Raw genomic sequence first — 20,398 nt, 5'->3', positions numbered from 1 at the left:
CCCATAGCTTCTTAGTAGTATCTGTTCTGCAGCTTTCAAACATGCCCAAGATCTGAAGTTGCTCTAAGGGAAAAGGTTCATATCCGAACTCTAATGACCTTGGAATTTGAATTTAAATATCCGTGGGTAAGAGGGCATCTGAGCGTTTGAAGTACTCAACCCATCAGTAAAGAATAAACCAGTAATGTTATGTTGCTTAGCTTCGGAAAAAAGAAGGACGCCAGCAAGCAAAGGGAATAATCACCAAGCCAAAGCATCTAAGAAGCTGAGTGGGGAGGTTTTTAAATTTCTACACAAGACATTATATAATTTATTCCTTCAGGGTTGAGCCATCCCAGTTTACCTTGGATGAGAGGCAGGGTACAGGCTGGACCAGTACCCAGTCCATCATAGGCCCAACATTCAGAGACAAACAGGCTTTCACTCTCACATCTACGGTCAATTTATAGTTGATTGTCATCTGTTAATGAACGTGCTGTGGTTCTAAAATATCTCTCTCACCTAAAAGTCTGAGGAATAAACTAGCAAGCAAAAATATTCCCAGAGAAATGGAAAACCTCAGAAATGACATGAAGGAGGTAAAGTAAAATATATCACAAAGGAGGAGAACATTGAGGAGGAGTTCCAATGAACAAATAAAGTGGGAATGAGTCGATTTGAAAAGCTGATAAATGCTCGAGGGGTGCGAACACTATCCACGCTCACGTCAAACACCGGATCCCGGGGAACACCGGAGAGCCTGGCAGCGTCAAACACACACGCGAGAGCATATTGAAGTGAGGGAGCTTACAGCGACTTTAATGTTCAACCTGACCCAGTTAAAAGACTAACTGATATTCCATGTCAACTCCAGTCAAGCTAGGTTGAACTTTAATTCCATCCGAGGCAGAGCAGACTCAATCAGGTTCTCTCCTGGCGAGCACACAGTCAGACGGCTGCAACAAGGGGGGGGGGGGTTGTATTATTGATGAAACGTTTCTTAGTGCACCGACTGGATTTGGAATAAATATTGAAGATCTCTGCTGAGCCGAGCAACGCAGTGCGTAGACTTGTTGTTTTTTCTAAATGTCGAAGTGAATTCCAGTGTTTTCTCTTTAGATTTCATGGATGTGAAAAGATGATAAATGGCCTCAGCTGAGCAGATTCTCTCCCAAATACAGACCATGTAACAAAATAAGTTTCTCACCTATAAAATGAGGATGCTTGCCTTAATTTATACACGTCATACCTTTGGATACATAAATATAAATAATATAAAATAATATATATACTGACAGACACAGGGGGAGACATGACCCTCAGCTCAGCTTGATTATCTTTTACTCAACACAATCACACAAACACAAATACAAGACCACACATCATGCTTGGTGGTGTGGTTGTTCATTTGCTTGCTGCTTTCATTCGTTCATTATCCTTTTTTCCTTGAGACAGCTTCCTTCTGAGGATATTCATGGGCACCGGGTAGTGAATAGAGAGTCAAAGACCTTCAAGACCCAAATATCTGGAGACTATAAATGTTTTTACCAGCCTTGATGGTGCGCAGGCAAAACACGGTCATCTACAGCGAGGACAAGCGATGAACAACAACTCCTCCTCGATGGAAATTCCTGCCAACCTCTCGAGGATATGTGTAATAAAATCTTGAAGGGCGTTGATCATTTACCAGTTCTGTGAAAAGGCATCACAGGCAGGTTCTGCAGCTTTTAAATTCAATTCCGTTTCTTTCAGACGCTGAAATAGGTTTCACTGTGAGCTCATTGACAGATGTTTACCTCGTTGGCAAAGAAGCAGAGTCGACTGGAAGTTTGTAGGCGGCATTGAGAATGGGCTCATCGTCTCTCTATGCCAGAGTTTAAACCAACGATAAAAGAAAATGCAAATGGACACAAACATGAGCCAAAGCATGGGTGGATACAGGTAAGCTTACAGAAACAATACAACTCTGAAATCATCATATTCCTTCCATCAACACAGAAAATACTGATTCCTCCCAGCAACCACTCCTGCTAACAACAAGTCACTCTCATCATCAGAATAGTCCCAATACTCTGAAGCCTTTCTCAGGCATGAACACAGAAATGTGTCTACACACAAAGGGGATTCAGATGAAAACACGCTGACACTAACAGATTTCCTTATCAACTAAAGCTTTTGAATCTCGTTGTGTTTACAAGTTGACATGTTTGGTTGTTGTCTTCTAGATTTATGGCTCCTCTGTTTCATCCTGAGATATTTGTCTTATTTTGGATTTGTTTTGTTCAGATTTGCATCCGTGTTTGAAACATCATAAACACACAAACTTGATGTAGATGCTCATTCGAACAATATTCAATACAGGAGGGGGTGGCCAGAGGAACTCAGCAGCAACTGACGGACATTATGGTTTTCATATACCAGCCCCTCTGGATGGTTAAAGGAGATTATCCGGAGTTCGGGGGCATGTGTGACAGCAGCTTAAAAACCAAAAATGCTCAGGGAATCAATTGAGTCCCAGGAAAAGTCTGAAACCGACAGAGATACTTCTGAACCTCAAAAACCTCTTTAATTTTTACTATCGCAGGTCCTTCACAGAGAAGTGGCTGGGAGGATTTTAAACCCCTTTTTTCAGGGTAGGAAAAGTAAAAGTTGAACATCTGTTAATCTCCAGTAGCCTGGTATACTGTTATAATCTGCCCTGAGGGGGGTGAGACGTGTATTAAATTTATTATGAGTATCGGTGGTCCCCAATGTTAGCAGCACAAACACATTTTCTTGAAGAAACGTATTACTTTTGTTTTGTGGTATGTTTTTGTTGCATTTCACTGTTTAATTGGCCCCAAAAGACGTGAGCACAGTCTTTAAACAGTTTATTTTACCTCAACCTAAATGTTCTACTTCAGTGCAGTTTAGCTCATCTTCTTTTGGTCTTAGTCACAAACAAACTGCAGTTAGCACTAAACGGACTGAGAATGGTTCACCTAGCCTGCTGTTACTCTTTGTCTATCTTTAAGTCAGAGTGTCTCGACACCCTGGGGCGCAGTTGCTCATCCGGCATCACAGGGGTTCCACTCAGCTCATCCGTGCTTCCCGAGCAAGCATCTTGAAAACTCTCTCATCTCAACTCACAAACAGTCCTTAGCGGCGCTCTGAAACAACTCCCAGCCTCGCAAATGTGTTGCCAAATTTATGGGAAAGACATAACAGGTGTTTCTCCTCTTAAGCATAAATCTAATCGATATAAATGGACGGGTCAAGATAATAGAAAACACCTGTCGGTAGAAAGGGAGTACAGTTCCTACAGCACGACAAACTGCTGCCTCCATGATGACCATGAAGCTGAATCAATGCTTAACATTACAACTGTCAGGACGGAGGATTTACTGCAGTTTTAGCAATAGGAGTTTATATATATATATATATACCACATAGAAATAGATTCATTATTTTCCTTTCAATTAAAGCTCCAAGGACTCAAATCAGAGCTATAAACATGTCAGAGAAGTGAGAAATGCCCTTTGGTGAGTGAATGGGCCGAGAGGAGAAGCTGCAGTTCATCCACCTTCATCATTCAGTCAGAAGACTTTCTCTTGGAGACTCTTATCGAGGGTTAAACTCAGTCGGGCCTTGTTTCTCCGAAGGTGTCGAACTCGATTCTGGGCAAAGGGTGACCTTTCAATCTGTTGACCTTCGTCAGCATCACAGCGGCCGTGATGTGTTGACAGCCGACTTCACTTTTGATTTTGAATTTGACAGGGACGTGTCGGATGAGAGGTCGGAGCCGCTGTGACGGCGAATCATCGGTTTTCATTACGTCTCTTGTCGCCTGTGGAACCGAGCCCGGGACGCTGTTAACATTGTGTTACACTGTGAGGACGCACAACAATGAGACAAAACACATCTCATCCGACTGAACCTTGGCTGAGAAGTTGATCTAAGTGAAGCTGCACTTACATGTGGCACTTTGCAGTTTGGCTCTTTTGATGCTAATGTACTTTCGTGATTCTTGCTGTTTTGAGTTTCTACCCTCACGGCTGAATGCACTTATTGGAAGTCAGCTAAATGATATGTAATGTAATCTAATGTAAAGATGCGTTAAGCTGAGCAATATGGCTGGACCTCATTATCCCCACATCGAGGACATAGCTGGTAACTGCTGCAATTACTTTTAATTAAAAGTAGCTAAAGCTTCCTTTTAATACTTAACTTAATGTTACTGGATGAAGTAATTGACTGAGTAGCAAACTCCTGATGTTAGTGTGTCTGGGTTTCAGCTCTTTTTCTATTTGCATCTCTCCTCCTCTCTGTGCTCACAGATACATAATATTAATGCAGACGATTTCCCAGTAAGGCTTTTCTCATATTCATCTTTTTACTCTTTCTGTTTTCAGACAAACAAACTCAAAAAGACGATATGTTAACAATTCACTACCATGTAATTTCCTATATCTGCTGCTGTCCACTTCCTTAAACACTGATCTTACAACCACCACATTGTTGAACAGCAACTAATTCAAGGTGAGGCTATAATGTGCCTTTTGGGGGGGAGAAGAATAATTTCTATATATTTTTTGTTCTGGTAGTGGACATATTGATTACACCTGATAGTACACAATAACACTTACTTTAAACTTAATACTACACAGAAAATACAGTTGTTTTGGAGTATGATGTGTATGTATAAAACAGGAAACAAAACTTTTCTCAGAGGGCTCACAGAACATTTTGACATGATTTGAATAATTTACTGTAGAAAAAAAAATACATTTCAATATATAACCTCTCGGTTCTACATGTTAGACTGATGAACTGAACTTCACTGGAGTGGATTCCACTCACACAAAGAAGGACAGACCTCATGCCAACTTTAAAGTTCATTGCATGTTTGGGCCAGTGGCCAAGACAATCTCCCCGGGGACTATCCCTCTCTGTCAGTGGACAGAGTAGCTGTGACAGGAAGTGGCCTTGAGGGTAACTAAGCAAGCGGAACACAACTTCACAATTCTCCCACCTCGTCTTGATTTAGACGTTCAACCCAACAGTCAGGATTCCTCAATTCTTATAGAGCTCAGGACTCTATGTGAGGCCGAATAACAGCATGTGTACCAAGTGAAAAATATTTGTTTTAATGTTCAACCATTAAGCCCCAACCTAGAAACAGATTTTGATCTCTTACATTATCATAATTAATCAATTATAACCTAATATTCATCCCAATGCTGATAATCGTGCCACAGTTTTACAACAACAACAGTATGAACAGATATTAACTCTTTATATTTTGTCCCAGCACAAAGTCTAACCTCCATGTCTGGCTTTTCAGGTGAGCAGCTTTTTGAATGTACGTATCGATCACTGTCAGCGCAGCACAGCCGACAGTGTGTAGCTGGCAGCCGGTGGGGGGGGCACGTCAGCTGCCAAGAGCTGCACACACTGTGGATTTTACAAGACAAGAGGTTATAATAAAAGCAGCATTACTTCTTCAGGGCAGACTGCACACTACAGTATTGGAAAGTGATGAGACGGACCACCTGGATTGAGGCTGGTTTATAGGCTAATTCCCGTCAAATCAAAGACTTTGTAGAAATGGAAGAGTTGTCACTGCCTTTGTTTTCCACAGCTGAAGAATTAAAGAACAACATTTGTTGCTGAGCCACAGTAAAGATGTGTGATGTGTCCTTCCTGATCCACTTTCTCAACACAATAACTTAACACCAGGCTCCGGGCAATGTGGCCTTCATTTCCCAAACGTGTAGGACTTAATACCAGGATATTTTACAGCCGCTGGTATCCCATAATCCACTGTGGGTCGGTAACTTGTTTAGGGGAATGATGAGACTTTATCGTTTCTCCAAACAAAATAGCCTCAATACTGTTTTTTATTTGGCAAGTTCCTCTGAGTCTGTCCTGTGGTGGAAGAAGGATGTACTGTCCATGTTGTGATGCATCTTACCCTAAATTATTTTAATGCTAGGAATCCTAACAATTAATTCAACAGATGAATTCATTGATACAAAGTTTAATGACAACTACTCTTTTGACATATATTCTCAGGGAAAATATCAAATATTACAGCTTCCAAAAGACTAAATTTTAGACTATTGGGTTGAGAAAACAATCTGAATTTAGAGGAGTTTTTATCGTTTCTGGAAATGTTTTGGGCAAATAATCATCAAATTTAATTGAAAATGGTTGTCAGATGCATTTTTGTATTTTGGTTCACAATCTAAAATACAAAAAGTTAAAGGGGATCCTACCAACACAAAGGAGAACACATTTTGTCTTTGAGAACAAAAGTTCAGCTGCGGTGGATTTACTACTTTTCAACATCCATCCATTATCTATACCTCTTATCCTCCGAGGGTCACAGGGGCCTAGAGCCAATCCCAGCTGACATTGGGCGAGAGGCGGGCTCCAACCCTGATGGGTCGGCTCTCTATCACACGACTGACATCCATGCTCACAGTCACCAATATTTAAGAGTCAAAAAGATCAAAATACTCAACATATTCATGTCAAAATAAAGATTATACACACACAGCTGGGGGTAAGGGTGTGGTGTCCATCTTGTTAGTAAGAGACCTGCAGTTGGCGAGGAACAGACTCTGGAGCGCGGGTCTATTACGGGTTAGCCTTTAGCCTGTAGCCTTTAGCCTTTAGCCTAGTTTGTAGCCCGGCTTGCTTCTTCCCCAGTTTCCTCTCCCTCAGCCTTAACGTTGGCTTTTCCTGCCAATTTCCCTCCCGATTGTCTCATTTGCTGTTGTAAGTCATAAAGAGGCAGCAAAATTAAAACAAGACCATTTCATAAGCAGTTAAAATCTCCCAGTGGGGTCTTTAATTTAACGTCTGTCTGTGTGCTGTGCAATGAAGCCAGGGAAACGCAGGCACAGGGAGAACATGCACATGGGTCGGCCCTTAACACATGGCTCAATATTTCGTCCAAGTTTCTGGAAGAACTTATTAATCAGTCATCGTTGGAAAGCTAATGTTCTCTTTCCAATACAGCCGTGAGTGATTCTCATCAATATTTAATTGCCTGAAATGTTTTTTTCTGTCAAAGGAAGTCGGAAGCTCATTTACTGGAAATGGATTTTCAGACTTCCAATCCCGCACTGCAGAGAAACTCTCATTAAACCCAGTTCACCGTCTGGGAGTCAGGAACCAGCCAGCTTCTGATATCTGATAGTAAACAACGAAGCTAACATTCAAATGCATTTTCAAATTACCGACTATGTCTCAGTCAGCAAATATGCTGAGACAACATATATTTATGTGATGAATTTCGAATGAAATAACAACCGCATCCGTTCAGAGTCAATTACACTTGGTTCAGGTATATTACCAACAGGGACACCGGTGTTAGGAATGAGGAGAGCAGCTCATTTATTCTCAGGCTTAAGGAGGGAAGCCGGGGCTGAGTCGGTCGGAGAGGCCGCGGGGCTGGACCGGCAAACAGGGAAAGTGATTAGCATCCATCACTGCCTGTTCCTCTCTGACAGCGGGGGGGGCGTGACAGATGGAGGGGACACAATTAGGGGACGAAACAGCAAAGTGTGGCAGAAGAAAAGGAGAAGAGGACGAGCCCGGTCCGCGGAAAACGAATGACAAAGTTGGGAGATCGGCTTTTAAAGGTCAAGATAAGGTTTGGGGAAATGTGTGATTTGAGAAAACGACAGTGACGGCTGAATGCCTGTTGTTTGTGAGTGGGGAAGCTTGAGATGATGCATTAGAAAAACCTGCACACTACAGGTAGAATATCAATACATATTATAATAAACTGTCACGCAGATATTACATTACATCACATTACATTTCATTTAGCTGACGCTTTTATCCAAAGCGACTTACAATAAGTGCATCAACCCCGAGGGTACAAACCAAGAACAACAAGAATCAAGAAAGTACAATTTCTTCAAAAATAGCAAATAGCAAAACTACAGAGTGCCACTTAAGTGCTACTAAATTGTTAGTTTCAAAATTGTTAGTATATATATTTTTTTGAATTCAAGGTATAGTCGGAAGAGGTGTGTTTTTAGCTTGCGGCGGAAGATGTGTCGATGGGGAGCTCATTCCACCATTTAGGAGCTATAGTCAGGAGCCATAGCCATAGAGATATAGTCTGTGGGGCATTCCCACAACTTAGCACAGGGCACATTGGATTAAAACTGACAGACGTCCAACAGCAGATTTATCAAAGAATACGCCAAAGTAAATGTCGGGTAATTTAACTTAAAGGCTTCAGAGCAGAACCAAGCCCTCACATTTTGTTCTAACACCCCCTTCGAAGTAGAATTACTCCTTTGGTCAAACCACTGTGACCAAAAACCCCATGGCTAAGTGTCTGAAACGTCTGACGTCCAATTTACCAAATGACAGGGAAAGTTTGAAAGTAGTGTTTGGTTTGTTTAAGGAATAAAGAATCGAGTCCTTGACGGCATGAAAGTCTGTTGTGAACGGACAAAGCAGAAAGAGCCTCATTTGTTATCGCTGCATTTCCGTTCTGCCCTTGAACCCACGGCTCTGACACGAGTACAATTTAAAATTTTGAGTTTACAATTCAAACTTCAGAATTTGGATAAAATACCACATTTCCCCTAAAACTAACTTGAGCTTTCTTTATTGAATTTTCTTTCTTTCTTCCTAACTTATTATTTTCTAAAAAGTTTTTCAGCAACCATCATAAAACCAACTGCAACAAATATCTTTATGCTTTATGTGGTGTTTTTCTCTCTTAGTCTGACAAACATTTCTAATAATCTGACGAGAGAATGTTTTGGTTTATTTTGTATTGTGGCCCATGATTTACTTTATAGAACGTTATGTTCTCCCTCAGTAGAGAGCAGACCTTTGCTGAGTCTCCTTGACACGGCAGATTTTGTTTTTATCAAGATCCATGAATTTATATCTAAAAATGACTATTTTGGACGGTTTAAGCAAATGAAAAATCCGCAAACTTTCTCTGTCACTTTTCTCTTTCCATCCATAAATGCAATCTGACTTTTTATAGTGATATATATCAAACTAATAGAACAGATTTAATAATTTGTGCTAAAGACTCTTCAGACAGTTAATCATGAATCCTAGATTATATTATTATGCCAGATGTAAATGTGAATATCCCAGCCCATAATGTTCCTCCTTCGATTGCTTGTATCCGTAGACAACCAGAGTATTAGATTCTGCTGCGGTGTAGCAGGTGCCATGTTTTCCATTTATTAATAAGACGGTGGCATCTAATTGTCCCGACACAATGATCTCAATTTCTTTACACTTCTAATAGCATAATAGATCATTAACGCAACATGTGTGCAGTGCTCCTCTCCCAGATGTCTCTCCCTCCCTCCCTCTTTCTCTCTTTCCCTCCCACCGTTGGATGTTCTCGTTACGATTTCACGTTCTGATGGGAAACCAGTAGCTCCTGGCATTCCGCTGGATGTTACTCTGACATGTCCCACACACTATGTCCACTCCCCGATGATCTCAGCTCCCGTGGCCGCGGGCCAGCGAGACTCCACAGGATCCAGCCGAGCTTGCATCAACAGCCTGTGAGGAGTCTCCCCCCCCCCCGGGTCTGCATCTCGGCCCCGGCACAGAGAGCTAGCTCCGGACGGCTGTCAGCGCTGTAATTACACACTGGATTTCCTCTCTGGCCTGGATTTTTTTTTTTGTTGCCTTACTGCCAGACAAGCTTTCTAAACAACCTCCAACCAAGCTGGTGAGCTGAGATAAAGCAAAGACACGACAAAACAGGGGGCTGAAAATAATCTACATTTACCACCTCGGGATTTCTGATGGGTTTTTCATTTTTTTTAAGTATTGATTTTTATAGAATTTCCCTGCTCGTCATCTTGATTTATATGTTTACATGCCTTTTGCGATTGAAGATTTAAATCCACTAACAAGGTAATAGGAGGTCATGTTATCTTTGCTACTCATTTTCATTTTGTTTTTGGTTTTACTGATAAATCATTATACAGACTCGTTAAATATAAAGTTCTCAGCTTTAAAATACAATGTGGAACACAACAAAATCAAACATTTCCAGAACAAAAACTTTGCTAAAGCATAGAGAAACTATGTGTTCATAAAATCAATAGATCTAGAGATCTATATAAACCCAGCTCTATAAAGCCTTGAAGTTCATTGTTTAAATTATACAGCCTGCAATCTTCAGTTCACAGCAACCAGACACATTTAGCAACTAGCTGGTGGACTCACAGAAGCATTAACACCTAAAGATAGATAGTAACATTGGTGGAGACCAAATCAGGGAATAATATCTATATGCATTGATTTAAGGAAAGTCACAGTCAAAGTTTCAGCGAACATTTAAGTTAAAAACTGGCATTTACACAAGAGGATGGAAAAACCACTTGATGTCTGTCATTCCGGACCAAACGGTGCCATCCCCTCTGGGTCTGTTATTCAATTACTGTGATTCCCATTGGCTGGAGGGAAGAGGAGCTGGAAAGTTGACAGAACGTCAGATGCATGGGAAGTGGCTCTGGGCGCACGCCAGATTTAATACAGCAAACTAAAAAAGTGGTGTCTGGTTGGATTTCATCTAAAAATACAGGATAAATGGCAGAACTGAAGAAGCGTGTTCCAGAGACTTGTGTGTGTGTATCTATGTGTGTGTGTGTGTGTGTGTGTGTGTGTGTGTGTGTGTGTGTGTGTGTGTGTGTGTGTGTGTGACACAAACAACAGTAATAGTAAATGTATGCACAGGGGGATGGAACTGTAATGAGCCCAAATAAATCTCATTACTTTTAATGTGAATGATTTTTTATGGGGGAAGCTTCCCGGCTGATAATGTGGAAGTAAATAAATAATGCACTTGAGAAGTATAAGTATTTTTTCTCCAGACTGCCGCCCTGGCAAAACCTCCACGACACATAAACAGCCGTCAGGCCTGTGAGGATGAGATACGCCGTCTACTCAGAGAATGAACAGAGGAGCCAGTCTCCCATCTCGAGTGCTAAACAATACTAATAAAAAACACATCATTCTGCCAACTCATTACCAGCAGGAGGATAATGGTGGATTCCAAAGAAAGGCCAGCTGCAAAGCACTGAGGCTTGCCCCTTTGAAATAATGGAATCATCAAGAGCAAAAAAGAGGCATAAAAAACAGTCCTTTTTGCAATTGGATGACTACTGGGGTAAGCTGGGGAATCCGTCATTTCTTTGGGGGCTGGAGCAAGAAGACATGCAGTAATAAAGCCTAATTGAAACACCAGTGTTAGTCTGTCTGCCTGTCCAATGTGCTCAGAGCCATCAGATCTGAATGATGTTCGTCAGCTGCACGAACGCTGAGCAGAATCTGTGATGTAAGAGGAAATGTGGATATGAAAAGCCTTTGCAGTGCACAGTGCGTTTCAGTAATAGACAAAGAGCAAAACATGGAGGAGCCTAGATGAGGGTAATTTCTGAAACCCAGATCTCCATGTTCTCCTCCATATGTCTCAGTATATTATGCATCACATGCTTGTTACCTACAACTCTTCATCTAACCACCTCACTAGTGGCTGTGTCTGAGCTGGCCTAATGATACAAGAGACAGCAGAATATCTAAAACTAATACTTTTATGTCAGCCATTTGGATCTATTAATCAAATTAATTAGAGGCTATCTTAACACTGGTGTAGTTGCTAGCAGCTAAAAGGTATTACCTTTGCTTTTACTGTTCTTTAAATTAGATAACACTGGATTAAGACTTTTTGTTTTTAAATACTCATATTGATTTTCACAAGAAAAAAATAGATGACGACAACATAATGCCAGATATTAAATTTGTAAGATATGTTTCAGATAAGGAGCTATTATAGTTGTTTAAAGTCATCGCTATCAAGATATTTACTGAAAAGTAATTGGATCTTTTTACTGTTTAAAAACTGAAACCTGTCAGAAAACTCAATATGTGAGGGTGACACGGTTTCTAAAAACATAAAGTAATATTGTACATGTCCATAACAATATATCTGTGACCAGAGAGGGAAACAGAAAACAGTGATGCTGCGGTCTATTACACAAAGGTGAGAACACAACCACAAAAACCACACAGTTAAAAACAAAACAATCCTCATATAAACAAAATGTATATTGGTATGCCTCTGCGTCGGCAACAGCCAGTGGCCCGATGGTAATATCTCTGGAACGCCGTCAAGTATCCTTCCACAAACATTAACTCGGACTTAAGCATAGCCAAAGGTCAAAGGTCACAGTGGCCTCGGAAATATGACAACTTGAATGTGATCTCAAGACTGCTTTAGGGAATTTCTTCAATTTTTCATCAGTTGTCACTTGGACTCAGAGATGAAGTGATAACGTTTCAGTGAGCAAAGGTCACAGCGACTTTAAATGAATATGGAAAACAACTGTGGGAAATATGAACACGGAAACTGCACTGGTCGTCAGAGGGCTACAACCAGAGGGCAGTTATTCAAGTTACATAACTTTCATTTGATTATGTATATAGAAATCCCACTACCACCACTGGTGCCAACACCTATATTAAAACTATGCAACTGGTGCTGCCCACATGTCCAATACAGTGCTGCATATGTTTCTGCTTAATTCAATATGAAAAACTCAGTAAGACAAACCAAATCTTGAATCCCCCCCCCCCAGCCTTTTAGTGGATGTTTCACAGTTGGGTCGTTCCATGTCAAACTTACTAGCCCTCAGTAGAGTGCAAACCCCGGGCAAACAGTTAAATCTACTTGACCCAGATCTGTAGTTGGATCTGCACCAAATTGCACACACTCATAAATATCATTCCTTTAAAAAAAATGTTTTGATCAAGAACGATTAATTATTCTCTGAGAAATCGAGGGAATTGCGGCCACAAAGTTAAAGAAACCAAAAAAGAATTGACCCGCAGTTTCACCAAGTTTCACGGTGATCAGTCCAATAGTTTGTACACAACAACAACAAACTGACAGGGATGGAAACTTGAGCCCCTTGGCAGAGGAAGCCAACTTAACACATTAGATTTGCTTATTGATTATATATTAATATCACAAACCAATCTAAAACCCATCATCTTACCCAAGTAGCAGTGTGCACAATGTGTTGCTTGTATCTTCTTCAGTTTCTGAGACTTTGTAGGTAATTATGTTTTATAGCCTTTTCCTGCTACATGCTGAAGTTTCCAGGGATTGTTCTCATTACAGGTCCCTTTAATGTCTTTGATGTCTTTGTTAAATTATAGCTCTCTGAAAGCTTATTTAAAAAGTATGTCATGCTCTGGAGTCCATTATATCTTCACACTGTTCCTCAGATCTTATAGGTTTTTAATATAATACTCTTGTTATAATACTTTCTTAGGAACTTCAACATTTCAGAGTTATGAGGGAACAGCATTTTAATGAGAAAATGCACAAAATAATCACATAACACCCTGAAACCAAGGTGTCAGACCGGTTGTTCATGGGCTTTGTCCGACGGTGTTTATCATTTACTTTCTGTATTTAAACTAAGAATATTTCTCTAATTGGTTTTCATTGAGCATTTCATATTTTTGCTGCATTTTATCTGTTGACGTGACACAGAATCACCCAGTTGTCCTTCAGATGCTTTGAGCAGCCGTTCTGTTTTTTAATTGGATTTCCAAGACATTCTTTAGAAATGCATTTTATTTGAGCCACTAGGTTTTTTTCCATTGGATGTTTGAGCGGGGGGGGGGGAATTGAGGCTTTCATGTCTGAGTGGATAACTACATCTGCACGACACTGTGGGGAAGCCACGAGTTGAATGAGCTGCCAAAGGGTCCTGATCGTACACTGAGGAATAGGAATTCAAATGTACCACCGAATGAACAATATGCATCACTACCTATGGATTGACACTGGAAGTATTTCAGATTATTAACGGACGGCCAAAGGGAAGTTTAACAGCTTTGATTTGAAACAGCAAATTAAAGGTCATCTCCTTTAAAATGTGTTAGAGCTCACTGGTGTGATAAAGGACAAAGATGCAAAATGTCAGAACGGCCAGCTGATTTAGGATTCGGTTCGTACCTGCTGACTCTGTTCATAGTGACCATCACTATTAAATGTTGATAGCCATGAGCGCTAAATTGCAAGAAGCCATTTGTCCCATCCCATTGGCTCATCCCCTCCTCAGGCTGAGGCACGTTCATCAGGAAATTGCATTGCAGAGAGACTTTCATTAATCAAAACGCACAGCCCTATGTGTCCAATCTATGACAAGCAATGAAGGAATAAAGAAAATGAATAATTAAATGAATAATCTGAAATGTAGCTATAGAAAGTATGACATAGACAGAAACAGCAGCCAGCATGTCGGGCTGCTCAGGAAGCCGAGGACCAGATCAAACCAAATTAGTGGCAGGGATTTGCCTGGAATCAGAGGAAGCCTGAAGTCCCATTCTGAAAGCACTAACGTAATGAGGCTGATGGGAGCTTTCTCCTCCAACGCTCGCCGGCTCATTTCTCTCCATCGCTGCCTTCCCTTGTCTGAGCCGTGATTTACTTTCTGGCATAACCCGCAGACAGTCCGAGACATTTCCTCCAAATGTCAATTGGCAACAGATGGTTATGAATACAGAAACACACGTTTTATATTCATGCACCTTCTCTTGTCCACCTTTTCAAAATAAGGTTTAACAAGCTGTGGTTAAAGGTTAAAGACAAAAAGGACGAAATCTTACACGTGGAGCAGAGAGGCAACAAGTATAATGCAAGTGACTATGCAAGTTTCACACCAACAGAACAGATTTGGTGAAGCTCATCTGGGACACGTTGCTATCTTGAGACAGAGATTAACCATAAAAAACTGATCTGAAGTCATAATGTCCCAGTTGTGAATACATTCGCCGTGTAGCCATTGTTACCGACACGGAGGCGAAGATAGCGTCTGCTAATAAGCATTAAAAGATTAACTTTGAAACTTAATCTAATTAAGCTTTGATTACAGGACCATTCGGGTTTCACGCCACATTACACACAGAAGATATTGTTTATGAATCGTGATAAAGGCTTTGACACATCATCATTATCATAATATCATTATCACAATTCTGTTTGCTCCCCAGAATAAATCATCTTTGACCATATGTACAGTTTACTGAGAAAGGACTAATGAGACAGATCATTGGAACCACAGTCAGGGGCCATGAGGAAACTAAGCTGCACAGAAAGTTATGAATTATGATCCTGTTTAGACCTCAATCCATTTCTGGTCTGGTCTATAATTTGGCATCCATGGAGCAAAGCCAAAAAGATGGTTCATGTATCATGCTGAAAGTTGTCATTACTACTTTCTATAATTCATGTCAAGGTCCACGTAAACTCAACTGTTTTTAGATGTAAATTTATTCAGAAACAGTGTTTAATAAACCAAGAAGAAGAAGAAGCATTGTCACTACCTTTGACTCATGTATGACTTGAGTTTGGATTGGACGATTCTGACCTGGCAAATTAAAAACACCTCAGAAACCTACGACTAGACTAAACTGCATCATAAACATTTGACTTAATTTGGTCTAAAAAGAAAGAAAACTGGTGAAATAAATCACATGTCTGCAGTCCATGCGAACACCATCATATTGCATTTTTTGTCAAACCCATGCCCACAAACACATATTCACTCTACTATTCTACTGTAGATCCTACATGCTGAAAGTGGACAGACCCCCGACACACACAATCATGTGAACCATTATTTTATATTGCTGGATTTCAGTGTTCAGTGTCCATACTAGCCTGAAAACCTTCATGTTGGGAATTATTATCTTTTTAAGTGTCCTCCATAAACAAAGTCAACACCGAGAGAGAGAGGAGGGAGATGCTGTTCTGTCTTGTGTGCTGTCATTAATCTTTTGTGATGTGACATTGTAAATTATAAACCTGTTCGTCACTGCATGAAACACGTTGTGTAATATTGGCAGCAAGCAAGTCTGTGAACGTATCTTGCATCCACGTTATTATGTGGGACTGGGTATGACTGTCATCAATTCACTTGAAAACAAAATCCGTCACAGTCTAAAATCACATCGCTGCACAGCCCTAATTTCTGCTGCCGGCACGAAAATTATTATTCTCAGCTCCAACATCAAAGCTCTGACAGTAAATTATACCTTTTTAAGTGTCTAGGACTTTAAATACTCTAATGTATTTCTTTCCTCTTTGTGGATCTTAATAAACTTACAGAGTGACACTGATCTTGGGAACCCAACAAAAAAGAAAAAGACGCATTAGCACTTGAAAGGAGCCTGTAGTTAACGAGAGAAAACCAGACTCATCCAAGACAAAATGACAAAGAAGAAACAGGACAGGATTCTGAACAGGCAGCAGCATGGACGAACCCAGAGCTCCCTCAGCCGTCTCATTTGTCAATGCCCGTGATTAATTGAGATGTATGAAAACGGCTGAGTAGATTAATTCCATCACAGAGATGGTGACACTGGAGGCTCTGACATTTTTGAGTGTCAACACCTTCACCCAGCGAGACACAAATATCAATTCTCCTGACGCAGGCAAGTCTCTGCTGTGGTTTCGGCCCAGAAGGAGGATTTTGTTTTGACAAGGACTCGATTAGTTTAAAAACCCTGTAATGTGAAATGAGGAGCATTGTGATCTTCCTGCTCTGTTGTGATTCCAGAGGTTACAGCTGCTGTGGTCCTGGTGGATGAAAGATGGTTTCTGATGGTGCACGAGGCTGAAGTCACCTCTGCTCTCACACAGCTAAGTGTGGAAAGGACTTTTCATATGAGACAGTGAGGAATCGAGAGCCAGGGCCGATAGTAATGATGTAATCAGTCACTGTGGGATCGTGCACTGGTACATGAAGTGTCTGCTGAGCCTTCTGAGTGCATGAAAGGAGTGGTCAAATACGAAATTCATAAAATAAAATAACATAGATCAACTTGTCCTTCAGGGTGGTCCGATCCGTCAGGTCACATTCAGGGGGAAGGAAACTGTTGTAAACCACTGCTGACAAGTCACATGGTGGCAAGCAGATATCTGTCCATTTACTAGAGAATTGGACTATTACTTGTGACAGTAAAAGATGAACCAGTGTGCCTAGTTTCCTGAGGATATATTTGCACTGATCAAAAAGGACAAAGTCAAGCCTCATTACTGTTGGAAGCTTAATTGGATGAGTTACAAAGACAAATGTTCTCAGATCAAATTAACATTTTTCATTGGGTTGTTTGTTCAACGAGTAGCTTTCTCAGGACACACAGTACGTTATGTAGTGAAGCAGCTGATTGATATGGAACACAACGCCAAAAAACAACAGACATAACAAATACTGACCGACAAGATGTGTTTGTGCATGAACTCACTGCAGATTTGGACACGAGGCAGGAAGAACTATCTGTGTAGAGCAGGCCACTACTAAGGTGAATATTTATTTGAGAAAGTTGTTTTGGCAAAAATCAGCCGCGATTAGCATCATTATCATAACTACCATCTGACATCAGACGACTCGCCAGAGACTAACAATTCCAGCCATGGCCTCGGAGATGTTAGTGTTATATAATGTATATTCTCACTCGTTTCTAATGGCCTGTGAAGGATGCTGTGAAAATGTTTATTCATACGGCTTAGGTTTCCCACCTGTGGAGGAGCTTAAGCTTTGTCAAAGACAACTTCCCTGTTGTCGTCTTGAAGCTTAAACTGTTATTCCAACAATCAAACACACATAACAGGTACATCTGTTGGGCTATTCTAAATATAATATACCCATATGTATATGTGATATACGACCTGAAAACCAAACAGTGACAATATCAGTGAGAGGTCTTAAGGTCTTAATATCTCTTTTGTTTTGTTTGATCACCAGTCCATCACCAACAGATATTCACTTTCCAGTGATTACAGACAGACAAAGACGAGCAGCAAACCCTCGAGTATTTTTCATTTCTGTCTCAGAAAATGACTGAAACAATGAATCAATTATCAAAGCAGGAGCAGATCGTATTTCCACTAATCATTTCTCCTCTTTCTATTAAGGATATCAGGCTTCGGGGAGGAACGACACCGAGGAAAGTGTCACACAGTTTGATCCTCTCATAGTAACAACACGGATAACAAGACATGTCAGGAGAAGTCAGCGGGTGACTGATTGTTCCCCCACACACACACACACTTTCATCCGCCCATTTCCTCACTGATCTTGGGCGGCAAGTCTCTTACTGCCAGTGTCTCTGCCAGAGTTCCACCTACTGATATTAAACCCACTGTTACATTTCACTTTATATCAAAACCCTCTTGTTGAGTATGAAAACACAAAACATACCTATTGTATATGCCTAATATTCATACAAAGAAATAAACCTTGTGCTGAAACGTGCTCAACATGAGACAGTTTGCATCAAATAAATCTTTTTTTTCTATTAAATACCTCAAAAAACCACTCAAATGTTAAATAACTGCATGTGAATTAATGGTATTTTGCATTTGTCTTACTGTCTGTCTTCTATGCACTTGAATTGAAACGAGTTTGTGTTAATCCAAAGTTCATCCAGCTCAACAGAAACAAAAGGTTAGCATCTCACTGAGTGCCCAGACTTCTCCAGCTGAATAAAGACTATTGTTTGATTTATGTGACCTTTATGTGATGCTTCTTAATTTCAGCCACATGGTTTTAATGCTGTAAAGCAGCGAGTGAAACTGAAAGCCGTCCCCTTGAATTTCAATTAATAGAAGCCTACAGGCTAATTCATGCTGATTTGTCACAGCATAAACTACATGAGCCACTTGGAGAAGAGCTATTCAGTCGCTGCCTCTAGTGGCTGGGAAAGAAATCATCCACAGACGTTACACCATTCAGAGGCAGCTACAGAAAAACTGCAAATGTGTCTAAAAAAAGCTGACGTCAACAGGTTTACTCAATCCCTCTGTTTCACAACCAAAGGAAATCTATGACTCCTCTGTCTGAGAAAAGGAGAACTAGGGAAAAACAGAAGCTAGAAGTGACAGATGCTTCTCACTCCTCAAAGCACTGGCTCCTGCAGCCTTTAGAGAAGTTTTCAGAAAACCACACAAGTTGCAACGCTGACACCAGGATGAATCCTCTGTTTTTTGCAATTAACTAGACAAAATATCATGACACATTAAGATGAGAAGCTAAGAAGCACAGATCGAGCACATAGAGCGTTTCACCGACTAAATAATACAGGGATGCTCTCCTGCAGCCTTGCCCTACATGCACAGGGACACACGCGTGCATGCATGTATGCATGATCCATATGGAGGCTGCACACGGTCACAGCACACATGAGCCAAAGTGGAGAAAAACACGAGCCTCGGGGAGCTGTGTCCTGTTTGGTCTCAGAGCAGAACAGATGTGACTCCGGATCGTAAAAAACAGTGGGAGACGAACTGACTTTCTGCAGGAGAGGATCTAGATTTAATTCAACTCATCCAAGGACTCTTTTGCAAGGTAGAAAAAACACAACCCACCTCATGCATTTTCAATATTTACATGCTCTGCTTGAAGGGAACAACAACAAACACGTCTCAGAATTAACGATATTCCCACCATGTCGTGGTATTCTAACGGAATGCATGAGGAAACTTTCCACGCAGCCCCCTGGTGGAGAGGGGGTCCGACACGTGAGGTGCACCGTTATTCCTCCATCATAAGCGAGCAGTGTGGGGGGGGGGGGGGGTGGGGGGGTGACGCACACGGACCCACGTATCCCTCCATTGTTTTGTTGTGTGTTAACTTTAAAGTGTCCCCTGGTGGAAGATGCGTGTCCCTCCGGGGACAGGAGACGGACTCGTCGTGGTAGCTCGGTCCACCTTGCAACAACTAAAGTTTCCCGTTAGATCCGGACTGGGAACATGGGAACACAACAGCAGCAGGAACACACAACACAGGAGACGGGATTCCAACAAAAGTCACAAACACACAACCCCCAGCAAACAGCAGCAAACAGCAGCAGCAGCAGCGGAGGAATCTAAGTAGTCACAGAAAGACACGGAGCCAGGGAGAGGTTTACTTTACTCACTCTGAGGGAAGAAGATGATGAAGAAGAAGATGAAGAAGAGGAATAACAAGAAGTCCGACCAGTCCCGAAGAGGAAGAAGAGAAAAAAGCTCCACAGTCCGAGCTCCACATCCAGCGGCTCCCTCTCCTCTTCCTCCCTCTTCCTCCTCTTCCTCCTCCTCCTCCGACGACTCTCGGGCTCAGCGGCGGCGGCGGCTCGGTGACTTCTCTGACGTCACCGGGCTCTGTGGTCTCCACTGGAGTAATACATGGGAGGGGGGCGGGCCATCAACCACCACCACCACCACCACCATCATTAGAAAAGAAGGATTCATTGCTGCAGCTCATTCCTTGCTCAAGGGGGTTTTATGTGGAGAAGGGTTTTTGGCAGGTGCAATTTAGTAGCACTTAAAGGGCAATTACTTAAATGGCATTTACTTATAGCATTTTGTAGT

The 20,398-nt window shown here is 41.3% G+C and overlaps 1 protein-coding gene across 2 annotated transcripts in view; it reads right to left on the bottom strand.

Moving 5' to 3' along the window:
* The window catches only part of gulp1a (GULP PTB domain containing engulfment adaptor 1a), a 57,761-nt gene extending 37,675 nt beyond the window's left edge, over nt 1–20,086 (bottom strand). For both annotated transcript variants that reach the window (XM_061088624.1, XM_061088625.1), the window contains exon 1: nt 19,966–20,086. The gene's annotated coding sequence lies outside the window, so the exon portion shown is untranslated. The remainder of the gene's footprint in view (nt 1–19,965) is intronic.
* Nucleotides 20,087–20,398: the final 312 nt, after the last annotated feature.

The sequence above is a fragment of the Limanda limanda genome, chromosome 16 (genome assembly GCF_963576545.1).
Source record: "Limanda limanda chromosome 16, fLimLim1.1, whole genome shotgun sequence".
In the NCBI taxonomy this organism is placed as follows: domain Eukaryota; kingdom Metazoa; phylum Chordata; class Actinopteri; order Pleuronectiformes; family Pleuronectidae; genus Limanda; species Limanda limanda.
The sequence above is the reverse complement of the archived record's forward strand: the minus strand, read 5'-3'. Positions and strand labels throughout refer to the sequence as shown.